The 23,473-nt window shown below is 45.9% G+C and overlaps 2 pseudogenes; one reads left to right on the top strand and one right to left on the bottom strand.

Moving 5' to 3' along the window:
* Nucleotides 1–4,537: 4,537 nt before the first annotated feature.
* LOC138390316 (rho GTPase-activating protein 27-like) overlaps nt 4,538–23,473 on the bottom strand; it is an 82,818-nt pseudogene continuing 63,882 nt past the window's right edge.
* Nucleotides 9,409–9,527, top strand: LOC138390931 (5S ribosomal RNA; annotated as a pseudogene).

The following is a 23,473-nucleotide window of genomic DNA, read 5'->3' as shown; positions in this document are numbered from 1 at the left end:
TTCCTCTATAGGGGTGGTTTCTGTCTCTATCTGCAGGAAAGATACTAGCTGTGGGGAGTGGATGGTGGCCTCGCTCGCTCAGCGCCCCATTTGCCGCAACTCCCACAGGCAAAAGTCTGCCTTGGCCCAATGTCCCCAGGGACCAGGCTCCACACTCTCGCTTCTGGAGAAGTAGTCAATGTTTAGACGTGGGTGGGGACCCTATATAAGGTCTGTGGACCAGGGGAGTGGGCCGTCCAGGGAGCCTCTTGGCACCCTATTGCTCCGCAGTGACTTGGCTGTGGGCCCCAAGATGGCTATTGCGCGCCCGCAGATCGCCGGCGTTGGGAGTGACTACTCAGGTTCCGATATGTACCAGAGCCAGGGGCCTGGCCCGTTCCCAAGCTCACCGTGGGTTCCCAGTTAGAAGGCAAAAAGAGAGAAGAAATAAGGAAAAAGAAAAAAGAAAAGAAAAGAAAAAAAGAAAAAAAAAAGGAAGTGAAAAGAAAGAACAGAAGGAGAAGAAAAAGAAAGAGAAAAGAAAAGGAGGAGAGAAGAGGAAAAAAGGAAAAAAAGAAAAAAAAAGAGAAAAGGAAAAACAAAACAACAAAACAAAACAAAACAAAAAAAAAAACAAAAGAAGCAAAATAAAACAAAACAAAACAAAGAAAAAACAAAAACCAAACTAACAAATAACACAAAGAGACCTAACCCAGAAACAGCGAAAACACAAACACAAAAGAACAAAAACAGAGCTACACAGCACCACAGCGCATCGCTAAACGAAGGGATACACAATTCTGATGTATACAGTTCAGCGGCTCAATGATTGTGTTTTTGCGCCTTAGCGCAGCTCCGCCCCTTCACGCCCGCTCCGTCGGTTCCAGAGCGGCAACTCAATGTTTATTTTACGTCTTAGTGCAGCTCCGCCCCTTCACGCCCGCTCCGTCGGTTCCGGAGCGGCAATTCAATGTTTATTTTACGTCTTAGCGCAGCTCCGCCCCTTCACGCCCGCTCCGTCGGTTCCGGAGCGGCAACTCAATGTTTATTTTACGTCTTAGCGCAGCTCCGCCCCTTCACGCCCGCTCCGTCGGTTCCGGAGCGGCAACTCAATGTTTATTTTACGTCTTAGCGCAGCTCCGCCCCTTCACGCCCGCTCCGTCGGTTCCGGAGCGGCAACCCAACGCTTATTCTACGTCTCAGCGCAGCTCCGCCCCCTCACGCCCGCTCCGCTGGTTCCGGAGCGGCAACCCAATGTTTATTTTACATCTCAGCGCAGCTCCGCCCCTTCACGCCGAGTGCGGCCAGCGGAGATGGCGCGGGCCCAGAGACCAGCGGGGGGCGCCGGGGAGAGAGAGCCGCTGGGCACCTTATGGCTCCCGAGCGGTTCCGCCTTTGCTTTCAAGATGGCGCCCGCAGTGCTCCGGGGTCGGAGGGGGGCCGGCTCCCCGGCAGGCAGAGACCAGGGACCGCCGCTGCCGGGGGGTTTGGCGGGCAAAGCCGCCGGGGGCCACCGGCTGAAGAACCACCGACAAAAGTAGTGCAGAGGTACAGCGCAATTCGCTGATCGGGGATTGTTCGTGCCCCTCCCCCTGGCACAGGTCCGTCCCTTCTCGCCAAGGACTGTCTCAGCCGAGACTTCCCAGGTTCCAAGCTATTCTCCCGAAAAAGCCTCCTGTCTGCAATGCCCTACGTCTCGCTCGGAGATTCTGCTCTGGCTTGCGAGGGGGTCTCCAAGCAATTGGGGGTGGAGGTCAGCAAGGAGTGCAAGCCGCCTTTCCCAAAGACTGCCCCCGCCCCACCTGGGGGCGGGCGCAGCCGCCTGCGCTCCGCTGGCTACTGTCTGTTCCGCGCCTTCCACAGAGTTCCGCGATCTTAATTTCTGTTCACCTCAGACCTCACTTGCTCTGTTTGTCCCACGCTGATTCTCCGTGGATTCACACCGCTGTTCCTGTGTGGGAGCGGTTTTCTAGCGTTGTGGCAGGTCCGGATCCACGGTTCCTCGCCGGAGCGCAGATCCAAGCAGTCACCGCCACTCCGCCATCTTCAGTCTCCCAGAGCTGAGATTTTAATTGATACAGAGTTTATTTTGAGGTGTATTTTGAAATTTAGCAGAGGGATTATTTATGGGGTAGTCAGAAAAGACCTGTCTCATAAAGTGATGTTTGAGTAGACACTTTGAAGGAGGTTCTCTGTAAGAAATCCTCAGAAGCCCTTAAAACACCCCAAACCTAACAACTTTATTAAGGTATAATTTGCATAAAATAAAATACACCCATTTTAAGCTTATTGTTTGAGATTTAATAAATGTATACACCAGTGTAACCATCACCACAATCAAGATATAGATCATTTCCTTCACCCACAAAAGTTCCCTCTTGTTCCTTTGCAGCAAATCTCCTCCCATCCCTAGCTCCACAGGCACCACAGATCCGAGAGCCACTTTTTAAATTAATTTTATACATTGTACTTTAGCTCTCTCCTTTCACCTTAGCATTTGGTTTTCTGCTTTCCTTTTTTGTTTGGAGTTCAGAATAGAATAGATTATACCAGCCAAATGGCCATCTTCCCTTCTATTCTAGCACAACCCTGAGTGTGTAGAATTCCCTACATCCCCAGCTCCAGAAGATTCTGGTTCATTTAAGCCAGTCAGGATAACACCATTCTCTTTTCCAGTGACTAGTTATGCATTGAGTATATAATGTGTGAGTGATTTGAGGGAAAGACCACAGGGAAGCTTCTGGAAATGATTTTCTTAAGAGAAAGACTTGTGAGAAGATAGGTGACCCCCTTCTCCTGGACATTATCATGTCTGATATGATGCCCAGAATTATTGCAGCTACTTTTTACCAGACTAAGATGAAGCCAGCATCCAGAGTGTGACAGAGTCAAGAAAACCCTAGAAAATCAGAACTAGAACCCAAATAGGCTATTCCTGAAACTACCTCTAGACTTCCTTTTACATGAGATAGTATGATTTCTTACTGTTTAAAACAGTTTGAATCAGGATTTTCTTTTATTTTCAGCCAAATGCATTGAAATGGATATAGCTCATTACATATTTCTTCCTCTTTTTCTTCCTATAGTAGAAGCAATCATTTTGAAAAGAGTTAAAGTTTTTTGATAAGTCAAAGAAGGATCAAAGCTACTAAAAGCAGAAGCAACATAGGGACCCTGACCAAAGTTGAGGTCCCTTTGTCTACCTAATACTTTCCAAATCAAAAAATAATTTCCCTACTGTTTTAATTACTTCCCCAAACCAGGAATGATTTCCTCACTTATGCCCATTTTTGTTCTTTGCAAATAAGGCAGTAATTTGAGTGTACCAGTTAAACCAGACATAGATGATTCTACTGTGCCCTTATTTTCAGATGTGTCCTCAGTTCTGTGTTTCTTTTGTTTTTAGCCTCTTCGTCTTCGTCTCTGCCCTTAGCCCATCCTTTATGCAAAGCTTGGAATAAATCTCACTCCTTCATCTTTTGGAATAGGCACAAAGAGCAGATTTCTGCCCCCAAAGAAGCAACAACTTTAAAGGGGGATATATTTTGAATCAGGTAGCTATTGTCTTCCTGAGAAAGATATCCAAAAATTTTAATGTGATTTGTTTAAATGCTATATTTGTTAATTTTAGCTACCATTTCTTACATCATACTTTTTTTGTTGTTTATTTTTGGAAAGGGTTCTTTTATAGATTTTTGTTATACACATTAGGAGGCTCAGGCCCAGAGAGGTTAAATGACTCGTCCTGTATCATATAAGTAAATGGTAACAGAGTTGTACCTAACAAATCTGTCTCTTCTTCGTTTTCTCCTTATGAGCCTTCTGTGTTCATTTTTCATTAATGACCCCCACCTCCTAGAAGGGAAGGATATAGAGAGCTAGATGATTGAGAGGCAGTTCACGTGGGGGTCTGGCTGAGGCTAGAGTTTTCCTACATGCTGGAATGTCCTCTTATAGGACGGGTACTTTGTAACTGGCATGTGGTTTGCTTTGCAGCCAGGTGCCAGTTTTTCCATGTGTGACTCTTAGTACTTCTGTCAGTCTGGACTCAATTAAAGGGATGCTTCTGGCCCCAGGAAACTAAGACTCCAGCAATACAGCAGCTATTGGAGTTTCTTTTATAGATGATGCTAGCACTCGCATTCTTTCACAACTTGTCCAATAGCTGGAAATTTCAGTGATGAGGTTTCAACTCCATAAGATCTGGCTGAGCTCTCCTGGAAGGTAACACTTAACATACCACAGGGGCTGGCCATCCCAATTAACATGCACAGGATACAGGAGTATCATAGAGAAGGGACTTGTTGACCTTTGGACTAGCATGGGAGATTGTTTGGGTAGAAGTGATTTTGGATTCTAGACTGCTAATTTCAGGTCCTTGAAATCCAGTGCAGGTAGAGATACAGAATGGAGAAGGAAAGCCAGGATGTTTCACTGCTGTGACTGTTCTGAGGAAGACAGGAGAACTAGAGATCAGTTTTGTCATTCTTACATATATAAAATTCTTGGACCAACCTTTGAGTAGTCACTTGGGGATTGTCAGCCCATGTGCAGAGGGTCAACTGCGGGTGCTGACAGGAGTGCAGAGGGTCACCCTGTGTATATTGGCCTGTGTGAAGAGTGTCACCTGTGGGGACTCGGTCCATCTGCAGAGGGTCACCAGTGGGGTGTCTGCCTGTGTGCAGAGGGTGACCAGGTGGTGTCAACCGCATGCAAAGGGTCACCTGGGGGGTGTGAGCCTGTGTGCATAGAGTCACATGAGGTTGTCGGCCTGAGTGCAGAGTGTCACCCATTGGTTGTTGGCCCGTGAGCAGAGTGTCATACTAGGGTTGCCATCCAGTGTGCTTAGGGCCACCCAGGGGTTGTCAGTGCATGTGCACAAGGTCATGGGGGGGGGGATGTAAGCACAAGTCGAGAGGGTCACTTGGGGATTGTCAGTCCATGTGTAGTCAGTCACCTGGGTGGTGTCGGCCTGTGTATAGAGGGACAACCAGGGGATGTTGTCAGAAGTGCAGAGGGTCACCTGGAGTATGTTGGCCAGTCTGAAGACTGTCACCTCTGGGGTATCGGGGTGGGGTATTGGCCTGTGTACAGAGGGTGATCGGGGGGTGTTAGCCCCCGAGCAGAGGGTCAACTGGGGGATGTCAGCCTGTGTGAAGAGTGTGACAGGGGGCTGTCAGCCTGTGTGCAATGTCAACTGGGGTTGGTGGTCCGAGCGCAGAGAGTCACACTGGATGTGCCATCCAGTGTGCATAGGGTGTCCCAGGGGCTTTGGTCCCATGTGCATAGGGCCTCCTGGGGAGTGTCAGTCCATGTGCACAGGTCACCAGAGGGGTGTGAGCACATGTCGAGAGGGTCACTTGGAGGTTATCTTCACATAGGCAGAGTGTCACCTGGGTGGTGTCAGCACAAGTACAGATGGTCAAGCAGGGTTGTTGACAGGAATGCAGAGGGCCACCTAGGATATGTTGGACTTTATGAAGATTGTCACCAGTGGGATGTCGGACCGTCTGCAGAGGGTCACTGGTGGGGTATCAGCCAGTGTGCAGATGGTCACCAGGGCGTGTCAGCCCATGAGCAGAGGGTCACAAGGGGGGTGTCTGCCTGTGGGCAGAGGGTCACAGGGGGGTGTTAGCCTGTGTACAGAGTGTCACCCCTGTGTTTTGATCCTCTGTATAGAGTATCACACTGGGGGTGACAGCCAGTGTGCATAGGGTATCCTGTAGGCTTTTGTCCCATGTGCATAGGGCCACCTGGGGGTGTCAGTCCATATGCACAGGGTCACCAGAGGGAGGTAAGCTTCTGAGAACTGAAGATGTGTGTGGAGTTTCCTGCCAAACACACTTCAGAAAGAAGAAGTCATTTCGTAGGAAGTGGGGAACTTTTGGGTGGCAAGGAGTTACATACGGAAACGCTTGCATTCACTTAGAGAAAGCAGCTAGACATTGGGTTGACAATAAGTTTGCTTAACTCTGAGAACCGAAGAAGTGTGTAGAGTTTCCTGCCAAACACACTTCAGAAAGAAGTCATTTTGTAGGAAGTGGGGAAAATTTCAGGTGGCAAGAGGTTCCATATGGAATTGCTGACATTCACTTAGAGAAAGCAGCTAAACATTTGGTTGACTATAGGTTTGCTTAACTCTGAGAACAGAAGAAGTGTGTAGAGTTTCCTGCCAAACACACTTGAGAAAGAAGTAATTTCATAGGAATTGGGGAACTTTCTGGTGGCAAGGAGTTACATACAGAAACGCTGACATTCACTTAGAAAAAGCAGCTAGACATTGGGTTGACTATAGGTTAGCTTAACTGAGACCCAAGGAAGTGTATAGAGTTTCCTGCCAAAGACAAGTCAGAAAGAAGTCATTTCATAGGAAGAGGGGAACTTTCAGATGGCAAGGAGTTGCATATGGAAATGCTGACATTCACTTAGACAAAGCAGCTAGACATTGGGTTGAATACAGATTTGCTTACCTCTGAAAACCAAAGAAGTGTGTAGAGTTTCCTGCCAAACACACTTCAGAAAGAAGAAGTCGTTTTGTAGGAAGTGGGGAACTTTTGGGTGGCAAGGAATTACATATGGAAACACTGACATTCACTTAGAGAAAGCAGCTAGACATTAGGTTGACCATAGGTTTGCTTAACTCTGAGAACCAAAGAAGTGTGTAGTTTCCTGCCAAACACACTTCAGGAGGAAAAATAGAATATATAGGGTTTAGTACTACCTACAACGAAGGTTTGAGGCACCCACTGGGGATTTTGGAATGTAATCCCATTCATAAAGTGGGAGTGTTTACTATACATACAAAAAAAAAAAACAAAAAACCCTAAGAATAAAACTAGAATTCTAAGGCAATGTAGATGCTGAAATTCATTATTTAGAATACCCTAGAACAATGTTTTAAAAGAATGTGAACATTCTTTGTGGCTTGCATCAGTTTCTGAAATTTGACATGTTGGAAGTGGATGATAGGAATGAAAATAAGGACTGGAGTCGATTCATATTGATCTGCAAGATGATAATCTCATTTTATTAGTTTTATACTAACTTATAAAGAGAAACTGAAGAATTATGCAGACTAAAACCATTATATATGCTATGACAGATAATGAAACATTAACTGACATCAAATAGCAAAGCACACCTGGAAACCTAACAATTATCTATTTTCCTACTTCATTCCAAACCTCAGTGTTATTATGGGAAATAACTCATTGACTTTTGGTAATTAATCTGGAAATCTTATATTTCTGTGCAAGCAATAACAGTCAATCTATACTTTCTTTTATACTGAAGGCTAAGTCACTCCAAAATTATTCATATCTTTTTTTTAATTTCTAATTCCTATGGAATGTACTTTGTGTTCTCATCTACAACTTCTTTGTGGCTTTGTGGTCATTCTACCAGGTTTGGATTTTAGGTTGGTTGTATTTCTGGTATCCTGGACTCTCCTTGCCTCTGGACTACTGACCTCACCCTAAATCAATTCCTACTCTTATGGTGCCGGAAGAAGCCACATATCCATGCTGAGCTACGCAGTAGAAATCCCTACTTTCTAATTACAGATGGGCCCTCAATATTACAAGAAAAACACTAAATTACATAGAGTTTATCTTATCCAAACACTGGTTTTGTGCCTTTCTCTCGTTTGTGATTTTTTTTTCTTAAAGAATTAAATTAGTATTTTGTTAACTCTGGCTATTCTACAAATGAGATAAACTATGCATGGGAAGATCCATTGCTCCAATTTCATATAAACAGGCAACCTTTTGAATACTACATATTTTACCAAATATATGGAGAAGAGATTACTTCAGGAAGCAGAATTAATATACCCATCACTGAAAGGTAAAACAAGTCAACAAACTGGTCTTAGGCAATGGTGGTTCTTACGAATTACTTAATTAGGACCAACCCACCACCATGGGAACAATGATAAAAATCACAATTTTGCAGTTTCTGGTATAGCATGTAAGGAGCTTAGAAGTTGCCAGTCACATGCAGGCCCCACGAGAATCGAGGCAGAACAAGCCTCCCCAGAAACAGGGGCTGCACGTCTTCAGGTCCTCAGGACCCCCGAGTGAAGGGTCAGCCCCACGGCCCTGCCTCCTTGTCCTGGCCCTGCCCCCAAACCCCCTCCACACCGTGCCCTCACCTGGGGGGCCAGAGGGGCCTCTCTGGCGCACTCTCCGGCTCTGGCTCTCTGACCCCACGACTGGAAGTATGTTTCTGCAAGTGTGCCTGTGGGTTTGCTCACTGGAGTGTGGGATGGTGGTGTGTCCGAGTGTTTGGGTTGGGGGGGGGGGCGTGTGCCCGCGGGAGACCCGTCAGTCTCCCCCCAGCCCCCGATAAGGACAGGTGTTCTAGGGAAGTGGCCAGATCGAGGGGGAGGCAAGGGCACCCGCGGAGCAAGGGGCGGGTTTCTTGTGGTGGTGGGCGGTGACCTGAGGCGGCGGGGGCGGGGTGGGGGGCGGGGCCCTCCCGCGGAAGGGCAGCGGCAGGGCCGGACCAGTTGGTGGCCGGGCCGGACCAGGTGGGGCCCTGCGGGAGGGGCGGAGAGAGACCTGGCACCATCCGCACGGGCAAGGTGGACGGGCCGGGCGGCGGGCAGGAGGGGAGCGCCAAGGCCCAGGCTGACCACAGCCGGTTCTGAGCGTGGCCGGTCTGCTGGGCTGACGGGGAGTCGGTCGGGCGGTCGGGCATGGGGAGGGCCCTAGAGTGCAGGTCTAGGGGAGCGGCTGGGAAGCCGGACCCTCGCCCACCACCCCAGGCATGACCGAGCCCTCTGGCGCCCCGCCGTGCAGCGGGACAGCGCGGCCTGTCGGTTGGGGCGGAATGCGCTGGGCGGCGTGGGGGCGCATTGTGTGCGGGAGCAGCCTGGCACCCCCCGCCTCCCGCCACCACCGCCCCCCCCCCGCCTCCCGCCACCACCGCCCCCCCCCGCCTCCCGCCACCACCGCCCCCCCCCCCGCCTCCCGCCACCACCGCCCCCCCCCCGCCTCCCGCCACCACCGCCCCCCCCCCGCCTCCCGCCACCACCGCCCCCCCCCCGCCTCCCGCCACCACCGCCCCCCCCCCGCCTCCCGCCACCACCGCCCCCCCCCCGCCTCCCGCCACCACCGCCCCCCCCCCCGCCTCCCGCCACCACCGCCCCCCCCCCCGCCTCCCGCCACCACCGCCCCCCCCCCGCCTCCCGCCACCACCGCCCCCCCCCCGCCTCCCGCCACCACCGCCCCCCCCCCGCCTCCCGCCACCACCGCCGCCCCCCCCGCCTCCCGCCACCACCGCCGCCCCCCCCGCCCCGCCTCCCGCCACGGTGCGTGCGCAACCCCGAGGTTCAAGGTTAGCACCGCGCGGGATGGCAGGCGGGACTGGGGCGGGAGGGATGCGTAGTGGAATGGCCTTTTGAGGCGTCCAGGGATGCCCGCCAGGGTCTAGGGCCATGGCATCCTGAATGCACCCCATCTCCTCTGATCTCAGAAGCTAAGCAGGACCGGGCCTGGTTAGTACTTGGATAGGAGACCCCCTGGGAATACCAGGTGCTATATAAGCTTTTGCCTCTTCTTCTGTCACCGGCCTCAGGGGATGCAGGGCCCCTTCGACCTGCTATGGCCGTAGAGGGTGGTGGGCACCCATGGACGCCTCAAGAGAATGTGCTGCTGCCAGTCCCGGCCCAGTACCTTGTCCCCCAACCCCTGCGCACCGCAGGTAACCCCACGCACCACAAGGACCGTGGCGGGCTGTGGGTACCCTTGCCCCTTCTCGCCCTGGCACTTAGACCACCTGTCCTTATCGGGGGCACGGGGAGACTGACGGGCTTGCCGCTGACGGGAGTTTGCACGCACACAAACACACCCCCACCCAAACACACGAACACACCACAGTCCCACACCCTAACAAGCAAACCCACAGGCGCACACGTAGAAACAGACTTTCAGACATGGGTTCAGAGAGCCAGAGAGTGAGCGAGAGAGGGCCCTCTCCCGGACGCAAGGGCACGGTGTGGAGGGTTTTGGGGACTGGTCCACAATTAGGAGGCAGGGCCATCAGACTGGCCCTTCACCTGAAGGTCCTGAAGACGTGCAGCCCCGTGTCTGGGGAGGTTTGTTCTGCCTCGATTCCCATGGGTCCTGCATGTGGCAGCAGCACTCACGGGCCCCAGAGCTGGCTCTCCTGTTGCTTGATAGAGTGGAGCTTGGGATCGGTTGGGTGGTTGGTGGGGGGATTGCTCTGTGTGTGTGTGTGTGTGTGTGTGCGTGCCTTACCTGCGTTCCTCGGTTTGTTTGTGCGTGTTCTGCCATCCCATGTCTGGGTCTCTGCTTGGGTGGGTCCATGTCTGTCTCCCTTCTTTTCCTCTTTCTCCACATCTACTCCTTCCTTCTTTTTTGCCCTCCTGTTTAATCCCTTCTTTCCTCCTCCTCCTCTTACTCTCACTCCTCTCCCTGATTTCTCCTCCTCTCACTCTGTTAGTGTCCAGTCTACACTAGGTCTCTTCTTGTAGGGATGACCTAGGTGTTCTTTTTTTCTGGGTTTCCTGACTTCTATTCTCTCACCCAGAGCTGCCTGTGCATCCACAGCCAGAGGCTTGTGGTCATGTGTAAGTTGTTCACGCTACTCCTGCAGGATCCTTACAGCAGATCTTTTGGTCTTCAGAACCAAAGCCAAAGCTCTTCTTGTTGAACTGACCTTAGGCTAGTGAGGGACATACAAGGCAACCACTGACCCAGCCAACCAAGGCCTGAACTTCACAGTAAAGTTCTCATTAGCAGAATGTTCTAGCATTAGACCTGAACTGTTTACTTTTGGAGACCCACAGCTAAATGCACCACTGGAGGCTTGTAAGGAAAGAGGTGGGTCTGGTTCAACCTTCTACTCGCAAGCCTCCTTCCCCACCTCTGTCCTGTGTGCTCCTATCACTCTGGCTTCCTTCTGTCTAGAATGCCTCCTCTATTTCCTGTGATCAAACCTGTGCAAATGGCCCTGGTAGATTCACCCCCTTACAGAAACTTTTGGATACCTCCAGCAGCAAGTGAGCATATGTGGTGCTGTTTGTGTCCTTCCTTTGATCTTGTGAACAGTTGACTCTGTTCTGTAGAGAGTTAGAGCCCTGTCTGATCTTCCCCCTAGGAATCTTTCATCCATCTCAGGAAACCAATTAGAGCTTGGCCTGGTGTCTGGCATGTCAGCTTCCCAGAGAGGAAACAGCAAGTGCAAAGTTATGGAAGTGTGACAGTAACTGGCAAAATGAACAATTCAATGTGTGTAATGGAAAGCACAGGGTGTGGGGGATGGGGACAATGAAAAGGCCTGCAGAGGGACCAGGTCATGAACAGTCCCCAAAGCTAACAGAAGAACTAGGAATCGCACTCAAGAGTTTGAGAGCCTGGGGTGGATTTCAAGGAGATCAACACTGATTGAGCATGCATTGGGCTGTTAATTATAAAGAAAATCAATACTGGGGAACAAAGGAGGAAGGACAAGACTTCCACCCTGTGCCCAGCTCCTCTCTTGCTTCCCTGGCCCTGTTCTTTTGGGGCAAAGGCAAATCTTATCTTACTGGCCTGACTCCAGGACCATCCCTGGCCATGATTACTACAGGACAGGGGCCCTGGGTGGTAAAGACTGTGTACACAAGGGGGCCTTCCTGGACATTCCTGAGCCTTCTTAGGAACCCACACAGAAGTTCCCTGATAGGTTTCTGAAAGCACAAATTTACCGCCTAAAATGAAAATACTTGGTACCCAGGAACCTGGAACTAGACTTAGGAAAGCTACCTTTTGCATCACCTTCTCCATCTCTTTGGCTGCTATAATCCTCCCTTGGGACTCAGGGATGTTTTCTTCCCCCCTGTAGGTGCCCCTAGGACGCTCACGTTGGCTGAACAGTTCATACCTTAGGTCTCTCAGAGGGACTTCTTTGTGCCACTCTATAAAAACCAGAAAACATCACAGTGGAAAGGCCCAACCCTGGCAATCAGCAGCACAGATAAGGGAACCTCTGAGCCTCCTTGGGGACCACACCCACACCAGTTCTCTGACTGACACAGTCTGGTTAACAGGACTTCTTTATCCTATTGTGGACCTCTCAGCCATAATTAACACAGGCAGATAAGACCTAAAGTCTCCATTGGTCCTTTTGAAAATGTTAGGGAAGTTTGTGTAGAAAGGTGATAATACAATACAATTTCTGCATTTGTGTGCTGCAAAAATGGCTCAGAACCTTATTCTCATTTGGGGGGGGGTATGGGGGCAGTTTTTAATTGTGCCTTTATTCACTTTAGTTCATTAAAAATGTACTTGTTTTAAAGATCCTATAAATAAAGTGACCACCCACTAACATGGGATATAGGTCACCCCCTAACCCCCAGCATGTTATTTGTTTTATTAAAAAGCAGTATTTCTCACAGGAATTTTATTCATCAACACAGTAGTTACAGGAATGTCAGATATAATGACATATATAATCTAAACAAGAGAGGCTGGTTAAGAATTTATGTAATGTCAAAATATATTAATATATATTAAAAATCAGGGGAAGAAAGATGGCGGAGTGGTGGTGATGGCCTGGATCTGCGCTCCCGGGGAGGAAGGCATCGATCCGGACCTGCCACAACGCTAGAGGACTGCTCCCACACAGGAACAGCAGTGTGAATCCACGGAGAATCAGCGTGGGACAAACAGAGCGAGTGAGGTCTGAGGTGGACGAAAATTAGGAACGTGGGACAGACACTAGTCAGCGGAGCGCGGGTCGGATACACCCGCCCCCAGCCGGGGTGGGTGCAGCCTCTCGGGAAAGCGGCTTGCCCTCCGCTCCCAATTGAATAGAGCCCTGACCCAGGCCAGCACAGAATCACTGAGGGATACGTGGCGCATTGCAGACAGGAGGCTTTTTTGCGAAATTACCATAGAACATGGGGGATCTCAGCTGAGACAGCGCTTGGCGAGGAGGGATGGATCTGCACCAGGGCGAAAAAACACAAAAGACTCCCGGACAGCAAATAGCGTTGTACCCCGTGCTGCCTTTTTCGGCAGTTCTCCAGCCGGTCACCCCCGGTGCGTGTCCTTGCTGGCCAGCCCCCGGGCAGTGGCGGTCTCTGCCTGCCGGGGAGCCGGTCCCCCCCAGCCCCGGAGCTCTGCAGGCGCCATCTTGAAAGCGAAGGCAAAACTGCTGGGGAGCCATAAAGCGCCCAGCGGCTCTTTCTGCCCGTGCTGCCTTTTTCGGCGGTTCTCCAGCCGGTCACCCCTGGTGCGCGTCCTTGCTCACCAGCCCCCGGGCACTGGTGGTCTCTGCCTGCCGGGGAGCCAGTCCCCTCCAGCCCCGGAGCTCGGCAGGCGCCATCTTGAAAGCGAGGGCAAAACCGCTCGGGAGCCAAAAAGTGCCCAGGGGCTCTTTCTGCCCGTGCTGCCTTTTTTGGCGGTTCTCCAGCCGGTGACCCCCAGGGCGCATCCTTGATCGCCAGCCCCCGGGCAGTGGCGGTCTCTGCCTGCCGGGGAGCCGGTCGCCTCCAGCCCCGGAGCTCAGCAGGCGCCATCTTGAAAGCGAGGGCGAAACCGCTCAGGAGCCATAAAGTGCCGAGCGGCTCTCTCTGCCCGGTGCCCTCCGCTGGTCTCTGAACCAACACCAGGAGTGCGGGATATGCCGGGGCCACGCTTGGGGTGAAGGGGCAGAGCTGCGCTAAGGCAAAAAAAAAAAAAAAACAAAACAAAACCACGAACAAGAAGAATAGGCTCGCTGAACTGTATGTTTTATTCTTGGTAAATTTTTTCTGGGTTTTGTTTGTTTGTGTTTGTTTTTTTTTTTTTTTTTTGTTTTGTTTTGTTTTTTCTTTTCTTTTTCTTTTTCTTTTCCGGCAGCTCACGAGCTGGACAGCCTTGGCAGGCACCTTTGCCCTCCGGGCCTCTGGCTGCCGCGCCTTTCTGAGCGCGGAGGTTGGATCCCCACCACCCTCGGAGCTGTGCGGGCGCGCAGACGCCATCTTGAAATCCACTGCGAAACCACCCGGGACCCAGACTGGCGGGCGTGAAGGGGCGGAGCTGCACTAAGGCATAAAACAAACAAACAAAAAACATTGAGTCGCTGAATTATATACTTCAGATTTGTGTATCTTTCTGCCTTGCGGTGTGGTGAGGTGCTACATAGTTTGTTTTTGTTCATTTTTGTTAGTGTTTTTGGTGTTTTTTGGTTTGGCTTTTTGGGTTTCTTTTCTTTTTTTTTCTTTTTTTTTCCTTTTTTTTTCTTTCTTTTTCTTCTTTTTTTCTTTTCTCTTTCGTTTTCTCCTCTTTCATTTCTTTCTTTTCTTTTTTCTCTTTCTTTTTTTTCTTTTTTTTTCTTCTTCTTTTTCTTTTTCTTTTTCTTCTTTCTTCTCTCTTTTCGCATTCTAACTGGGGACCCACAGTGAGCTTCGGAAAGGGCCAGGTCCCTGGCTCTGGTACATACTGGATCCTGTGTAGTCACCCCCAGTGCCAGCGATCTGCGGGCACGCAATCGCCATTCTAGGGCCCACAGCCAAGTCACTGCGGAGCAATAGGGTACCAAGAGGCTCCCTGGACGGCCCTCTCCCCTGGTCCACGGACCTTATATAGGGTCCCCGCCCATGTGTAAACACTGAATACTTCTCCAGAAGCAAGAGTGTGGAACCTGATCCCTGGGGACATTGGGCCAAGGAAGACTTTTGCCCGTGGGAGCTACAACAACTGGGGCGCTGAGCAAGCAAGGTCACCATCCTCTCCCCATAGCTAGTATCTTGCCTGCAGATAGAGACAGAAACCTCCCCTATAGAGGAAGAACCAAAGGGAAACAAACAAACAAACAAAGAGAATTTCGGTCTACTATTAGTGTGGACCCTGCCTGCCTTCTGAAAGACCACAACACAGTGTCCTAACTCGCCAAAGCGGTCTTGGATCAATACAATCCTCTAGGATTGGACCCATCGGAAGCAGTCCCCCAACGGAAACAGAAAAATCTCTAAACAATACACAACAGTCTCCCCCTCTTGCCAAAAGAAGCAACATACCTAGACTGTTTCACAGCCTAAGAATAGAGCACAAGGAGTGCTGTTAACCAGACTAAATCTATAAGTAAAGATCGAACAATAAATCTAGATGAGAAGGACCCAGCGAAAAAACACGGAAAGCACAAAGAATCAAATGGAAAGCTCATCCCCAAAGAGAAATACCAGCTCCCAACCATTTGACACAAACCAGACTCAAAACACCAACATGTCACAGGAAGAATTCCAATTATGGATTATAAACAAGCTGAATAATATACAAGAATCAATGGATAAACAACACAAGGAAAACACAAAAAAAAAAATACAGGATCTGGAGGAAAAATTCACTAAAGAAATTGAAATATTGAAGAAAAACCAAACTGAACTCCTAGAAGTGAAGAATTCACTCAGAGAGATACAAAACACTGTGGAAAGTCTAAAGAGCAGGGTAGATCAAACAAAGGAAAGAATCTCAGAAATTGAAGATAACTCCTTCCAACTAAATAAGTCAGACACAGAGATAGATCGAAAAAGTAAGAGAAATGATCTGAGTCTTCAAGAAATGTGGGATTATGTGAAGAAACCTAACTTGAGAGTTATTGGCATTCCTGAGGGTGAAGAAGATAATAAGCAAGGGTTGGACAAGCTATTTGAAGACATAATCGAGGAAAATTTTCCAGGCCTTGCCAATACTCTAGACATACAGATTCAAGAAGCTCAAAGGACCCCTGGGAGATTCATAGCAAACAGGAAAACACCACGCCACATAGTCATCAGGCTGACCAAAATATCCACTAAAGAATCCCTTCTCCGAGCTGTAAGGAGAAAGAAACAAGTAACTTACAAAGGAAAACCCATCAGAATTACGCCAGATTTCTCAGCTGAAACCTTACAAGCAAGAAGAGGTTGGGGCCCCATTTTCACGCTTCTGAAACAGAATAATGCCCAGCCTAAAATCTTGTACCCAGCTAAGCTAAGTTTCCTATATGAAGGAGAAATCAAGACATTCTCAGATAAACAAAGGTTGAGGGAATTCACCAAGACAAGACCAGCCCTCCAAGAAGTACTCAAAAGAGAATTACACACGGAACAGCACAAGAAAGATCCACGAATGTAAAACTACTCAAGAGCTAAAGATCAAATTCCAGATACCACAATGGCCCAGGAGAGAAAACATCACAATGAAGTTCTACCCAACAAGCTGAACAAAAAACTGTCTCACTTATCAGTTTTCTCAATAAATGTGAATGGCTTGAACTCCCCGCTCAAGAGACATAGACTGGTCCAGTGGATAAAAAAACACAATCCAAGTATCTGCTGTCTTCAAGAAACTCACCTAACGTGCAAAGATGCATTTAGACTGAAAATAAAAGGATGGAAATCGATATTTCAAGCAAATGGTAACCAAAAGAAAGCTGGTGTGGCAATCTTAATTTCCAATAACTTAGCTTTCAAACCAACAAAAATAATAAAAGACAAAGATGGCTACTACATACTGATTAAAGGCACAATTCATCAAGAAGCCATGACTATACTCAATATATATGCACCCAACCTAGGTGCACCTAGATTCATAAAGCAAACCCTACTAGATCTCAACCAAATGATAGATAACAATACTGTAATAGCTGGAGACTTTAACACCCCACTGACAGTACAGGACAGATCCTCTAAACAGAAAATAAACAAAGACATAATGGACCTAAATAGAATGCTAGAACAAATGGGCATGGCTGACATCTATAGGACATTCTACCCAAAGTCCACAGAATATACATTCTTCTCATCAGCTCACGGGACATTCTCTAAGATTGACCATATCCTAGGACATAAATCATGTCTTAAAAAATTTTAAAAAATCGAAATTATACCATGCATCTTCTCAGATCACAGCGGAATAAAAGTAACAATGATCACAAACAGAAACCCTCACTCTTACTCAGAGTCATGGAAGCTAAATAACTTTCTCCTGAATAACTATTCTATAAAAGAAGAAATCAAGATGGAAATCAAAAAATTTCTTTGAATTAAATGACAATGGAGATACAACTTATCAAAATCTATGGGATGCAGCTAAAGCAGTCCTGAGAGGAAAATTCATATCCATAAATGCCTATATCAAAAAGACAGAAAACATGCAAATAGACAACCTAACGAATAGACTCAAAGAGCTGGAGAAAGAAGAACAGAACGATCCCAAACCCAGCAGAAGGCGAGAAATTACTAAGATCAAATCAGAACTAAATGAAAAGGACAACAAAGAAACTATAAGGGAAATTAATAAAACAAAAAGTTGGTTCTTTGAAAAGATAAACAAAATAGACACACCCCTGGCTAGACTAACCAAGAACACAAAACTAAAATCTCTAATAACCTCCATTAGGAACATGAAAGGAGAAATCACAACCGACGCTACAGAGATACAAGATACCATCTAAGAAATCTACAAAAATCTTTATGCACACAAACTGGAGAACGTGGAGGAAATGGACAAATTTTTAGAAACACATAGTCTTCCCAGGCTCAACCAGGAAGAAATAGAGTACCTGAACAGACCAATATCAAGAACTGAAATCGAAACAGCAATAAAAAACCTTCCCAAAAAGAAAAGCCCTGGTCCAGATGGGTTCACACCTGAATTTTACCATACATACAAAGAAGAACTGGTGCCCATCCTACATAAACTATTCTCCAATATTGAGAAGGATGGAATTCTCCCCAACACGTTCTACCAAGCCAATATAACATTGATACCAAACCTGGAAAGGATGCAACAAAAATAGAGAACTACAGACCAATTTCCCTCATGAATATAGATGCAAAAATTTTCAATAAAATACTAGCAAATCGAATCCAAGTACTTATCAAAAAAGTAATCCACCATGACCAAGTGGGCTTCATCCCCGAGATACAGGGGTGGTTCAACATATGTAAATCTATAAATGTAATTCACTACATAAATAGAAGCAAAAACAAAAACCATATGATACTCTCATTAGATGCAGAAAAAGCATTTGACAAAATTCAACACCCTTTTATGATAAAAACGCTTAACAAAATAGGCATTGATGGAACCTACCTAAAAATGATACAAGCCATATATGACAAACCCACAGCCAACATCATACTGAATGGGGAAAAACTGAAAGCACTCCCACTTAGAACTGGAACCAGACAGGGCTGCCCATTGTCTCCATTACTTTTCAACATAGTATTGGAAGTCCTTGCGAGAGCTATCAGGCAAGAGAGCAGAATCAAGGGAGTCCAAACAGGGAAGGAAGAGATCAAACTCTCACTTTTTGCTGATGATATGATGTTATATCTGGAAAACCCCCAGGATTCAACCAAGAGACTCCTGGAATTGATTAACGAATATAGCAAAGTCTCAGGCTACAGAATTAATATACACAAATCAGAGGCATTTATATATGCCAATAACAGTCAATCGGAAAACCAAATTAAAGACTCAATACCCTTCAAAATAGCAACAAAGAAAATAAAATATCTAGGTATATATCTAACTAAAGAGGTAAAGGACCTCTATAAGGAAAACTATGAAACACTGAGAAAAGAAATAGTAGAACTTGCAAATAGATGGAAAAATATACCATGCTCGTGGATTCGAAGAATCAACATTGTTAAAATGTCTATACTACCCAAAGTGATCTACAGATTGAATGCAATCCCTATTAAATTACCAACATCATTCTTTACAGACATAGAGAAAATAATTATACACTTTGTATGGAATCAAAGAAGACCCTGTATAGCAAAAGCAATTTTAAGCAACAAAAACAAAATGGGAGGTATTAATTTGCCAGACCTCAAACTATACTACAAGACCGTGGTTCTTAAAACAGCCTGGTACTGGCACAAGTGCAGGGACACAGACCAGTGGAACACAACAGAAAATCCAAATATAGAACCATCCTCATATAGTCACCTAATTTTTGACAAAGCGGGAAAGAATATACTCTGGGGACAAGAATCCCTATTCAATAAATGGTGCTGGGAGAATTGGTTAGCCACTTGTGGAAGACTGAAACAGGACCCACAGCTTTCACCTCTCACAAAAATCAAATCACAGTGGATAACAGACTTAAACCTTAGGTGTGATACAATCAGAATTCTAGAAGAAAATGTAGGAAAGACTCTTACAGACATTGGCCTAGGCAAAGAATTTATGAAGAAGACCCCCAAGGCAATCACAGCAGCAACAAAAATAAATGAATGGGACATGATTAAATTAAAAAGCTTCTGCACAGCCAAAGAAACAGTCCAGAGAATAAACAGACCACCTACAGAATGGGAAAAAATTTTTGCATACTACACATCAGATAAAGGACTGATAACAAGAATCTATTTAGAACTCAGGAAAATCAGCAAGAAAAAATCAAGCAACCCTATCAAAAAGTGGGCAAATGACATGAATAGAAACTTCTCGAAAGAAGATATAAGAATGGCTAACAAACATATGAAAAAATGCTCAACATCCCTAATCATCAGAGAAATGCAAATCAAAACCACAATGAGATATCACTTAACTCCAATGAGAATGGCCTTTATCAAAAAAACCCAAAACAACACATGTTGGCGTGGGTGTGGAGAGACAGGAACACTAATACACTGCTGGTGGGACTGCAAACTAGTGCAACCCCTGTTGAAAGCATTATGGAGTATCTTAAACAGATTCAAGTAGACCTGCCATTTGACCCAGCAATCCCATTACTGGGCATATACCCAAAGGAAAAAAGGTCATTCTTTAACAAAGACACATGTATCCGAATGTTTATAGCAGCACAATTCACAATAGCAAAGATGTGGAAACAACCCAAATGCCCATCAATACATGATTCGATTAGTAAACTGTGGTATATGCATACCATGGAATATTACTCAGCTATAAGGAATGATGAAGATACAACATCTCTATGGTTCTCCTGGAGAGAGTTGGAACCCATTATATTAAGTGAAGTATCCCAAGAATGGAAAAACAAGCATCACATGTACTCACCAGAAAATTGGTTTCCCTGATCATCAGCTAAATACACATCTGGGAACGACACCAACTGCATATCAGACTGAGGTGGGGGGTGGGGGAGGGGATGGGGGGTATGCCTACACAATGAGTGCATTGCGCACCGTTTGGGGAGCGGTAACACTTGAAGGTGCTGACTCGGGAAGGGGGTGTGGGGAAGGGAGGGATATATAATAAAAAAAAAAAAAAATCAGCCACATAGACGGACGCATGCAGTGGGGAGCACAAGTGATGGGAACGCTTTTAATGGTTAGTTGAGGGCATAGATTCAGGAATCTTGTTTTTCTCCTCCATTACAGTAAACAATTTTCACTAACAGATGCAGGTATTCCATGCACGTCCAAATACACAATGGTAAGTTGTGACCTGCTACGTGTAGTCTGAAGTGGTATAACTGTGATCTTTCTGTGATAGTCCTAAGAAAATAGTGAACAGTGAACCTCATGTGGGCAGCAGGAGGCATTGATCATTTATTACAGGTGGACTTGGAAGACTTGACATTCGCATTTGTAAAGAGCACATGTCTCCTTTTGTTATGTTTTCTCCACAACTGATATGCACTTAGAGCGGGAAAATTCTGATGGTTGTTTGACCTAACAGTAATAACTGAACTATTCTTAAAAATGTGAGAACCTTTTAATAACAAGTTTTAGTTACACACTTAACATTAAAAAAATAATGTTGCCAATGTGATAATATTAAGAGATGGGTGTTTAGGAGGTGATTAAGTCATGAGGGCAGAGCCCTCGTGGATAGGATTAAAGCCCTTATAAAAGAACTTAAGGGAATTGGTTCATCCTCTTTTGCCTCTTCTGCCATGTGAAGACACAGTGTTCCTCCCTTCTGGAGGGTGCAGCAACAATGCGCCATCTTGGAAGCAGAGACTGGTTCTTCATCAGACACTCAATGGGCTGGTGCCTCGATCTTGGACTTCCCAGCCTCTAGAACTGTGAAAAATAAGTTTCTGCTGTTTGTAAATTATCTAGTCTTGAGTATTTGTTAGAGTAGCATGAATGGTTTAAGACACACTCTTAAACAACCCATGGGTCAAAGAAGAAACTACAAGGGAAATCAGAAAATAAGTCATCACTCAGAATCCATGGAGATTTGGTTCCAGGACTCCCCAGGTATACCAAAATCCACACATACTCGTCTCACAGTCAGCCCTGTGGAACCCAAGTATACAAAAAGTTGAGTCTCTGTGTCCTTGGGTTTTGCCCTGTGAATACTATATTTTTAATCTGCCTTTTCTTGTGGATGTGGAACCTCTGAATTCAGAAGCCCAACTTTATTTATTGGAAAAAAATCTCTGCATAAATCAACCCTAGCAGTTCAAACCTGTGCTGTTCAATGGTCAACTGTACTCAGAGATGAATGAAAATGAAAACACAACATACCAAACTTATGGGATACAGTGAAAGTAGTGCTCACAGGGCAATTTATAACCTGAAATGCTTACATTAAAAAAAAGAAAGATTTCAAATCAGCCTAAATTTACAACTTAAGGAACTAGAAAAGATCAGTTAAACCTAATACCAACAAAAGGAAAGAAATAATAAAGATTACAGCAGAAATAAATAAAATAGAACATAGAGAAAATCAATAAAAGTCAAAGTTGATTCTTTACAAAAATAATAAAGTTGAAAAACTTTAGCTAGATTGACCAAGAAAAAAAAAGAGAAGACTCAAATTACTAAAATCAGAAATGAAATTGGTAACATTACCATCAATTCTACAGAAATAAAAAGGATTATGATTGCACTATGAACAAGTGTACACCAACAAATTGGATAACTTAGATAAAAAGGACTAATTCCTAGGAACACAAATCCTACCAAGACTGAATCAAGAAGAAATAGAAAATCTGAATAGACCCATAACTAGTGAGGAGATTGGATTAGTAAATCAAAAATCTCCTGACAAAGAAAAGCCTTGGACTTAGTGGCTTCACTGGTGAATTCTATGAAATATTTAGAGAAGAACTAATACAAATCTTTCTCAAGCCCTTCTAAAAAATTGAAAAGGTAGGAGCACTCTCTAACTCATCCTATGAGACCACCACTGCCCTGATACCAAAGCCAAACATAGACTTTATAAGAAAAGAAAACTGTAGACTAATACCCCATATGAACATAGATGTAAAAATCCTCAACATAGCCTTAGCCTGGGGGGTGAAATTTACCATAGATAAGGAAAGCTGAGTGGAAGCTTGAAACTATAGGTCAAGAAAGTGCATAAGACACAATGCTTGGAGTTTTGACTTGGGGGGACAGGTGGTACATGGGCAACGTATGTAACCTGAAATTCTGTATCCCCCATAATAATAAGATGAAATAAAAAAAAGAAAAGACACAATGGTCCATCGAGGGGAATGGTAGAGATTAGTGCCACTTTAAATTAAAGAATGCAGGGGTGGTGTCCCCATCATATTTCTGTTTAAATAAGCCGTCTGGTCCCCTCAGGATCTGGCTGTTCCCAGTGGATGACTAGACTAGAGGTCTGCAGCTACAGACTCTGGGCCCAAAATGGCCAGCAGCCTGTTCATGTATATGGTTTTAACTTTTATAAATGGTTAAGAACAATCAAAAGAATAAGAATATTTTTTAACATGTGAACATTGTGTGAAATCCAAATTTCAATGTTTATGAATAAAAGTTTTATGGGGGCACAGTGGTACTCATTCATTTATGTACCTTTTTACTGCTTTGGTGGCCCAAGGGACAGTGTGGAATAGTCTGGACAGAGACCTTCTGCAGTGTTGCCATTACTTCCTGCTGCTGTTGGGCACATCACCAATCACAGTGAGGCATTATTATGCCACAGTGTTTCAGGTGCCATGCTTTTTGCCATGCTGTGACAGTTCATTTATTTATTTTATCACACTTAGCTGTGCTAAGAGAATGTAACGCACATACACATAACCAGACTACGCACTCATCACAATACTCTCAATTATGGGAAAGCAATAATCACGAAAATTAGAAAATTTAAGCAAGTTTTTACAATTGAGTTTCAGAAAAAAAAGTAAAAAAAATATATAAGTGGGACTATCTCAACACAGTTGAATTTCTTCATAAAAACATAAATTGGAAATGTAGCTGCAACCAAAGTAAGTTTCCAAGTGGTTCATTTGTTCGCCAAGTGAAGAAGGCCATTTGCCAATGGCAAATAAACAAATAATGTTTGATTGCAGCAAAGAAATATACTCAGGGAATATAAGCTTTTTGAAGAATATTAGCCTTTCTGCTTGATGAGATGAAACATTGGGAGCAACCTCCACAATTAACACAAAGCAAAACAAGAAGCCAAACTGTCCAGCAGAGGGCAGCATTACCCCACAGAGCCCAAACCCAGGCTACAGGAACTCGAGTTCATTGCCGAGATTTATTAACCAACACTGTGGTGCCAGGCTGTTGTGGCGCTTTGCCCATGTTGGCTTATTTAACCTACATGAAAACCCTTCAGGA

The sequence above is a fragment of the Eulemur rufifrons genome, chromosome 8, assembly GCF_041146395.1.
Source record: "Eulemur rufifrons isolate Redbay chromosome 8, OSU_ERuf_1, whole genome shotgun sequence".
In the NCBI taxonomy this organism is placed as follows: Eukaryota; Metazoa; Chordata; class Mammalia; order Primates; family Lemuridae; genus Eulemur; species Eulemur rufifrons.
The sequence above is the reverse complement of the archived record's forward strand: the minus strand, read 5'-3'. Positions and strand labels throughout refer to the sequence as shown.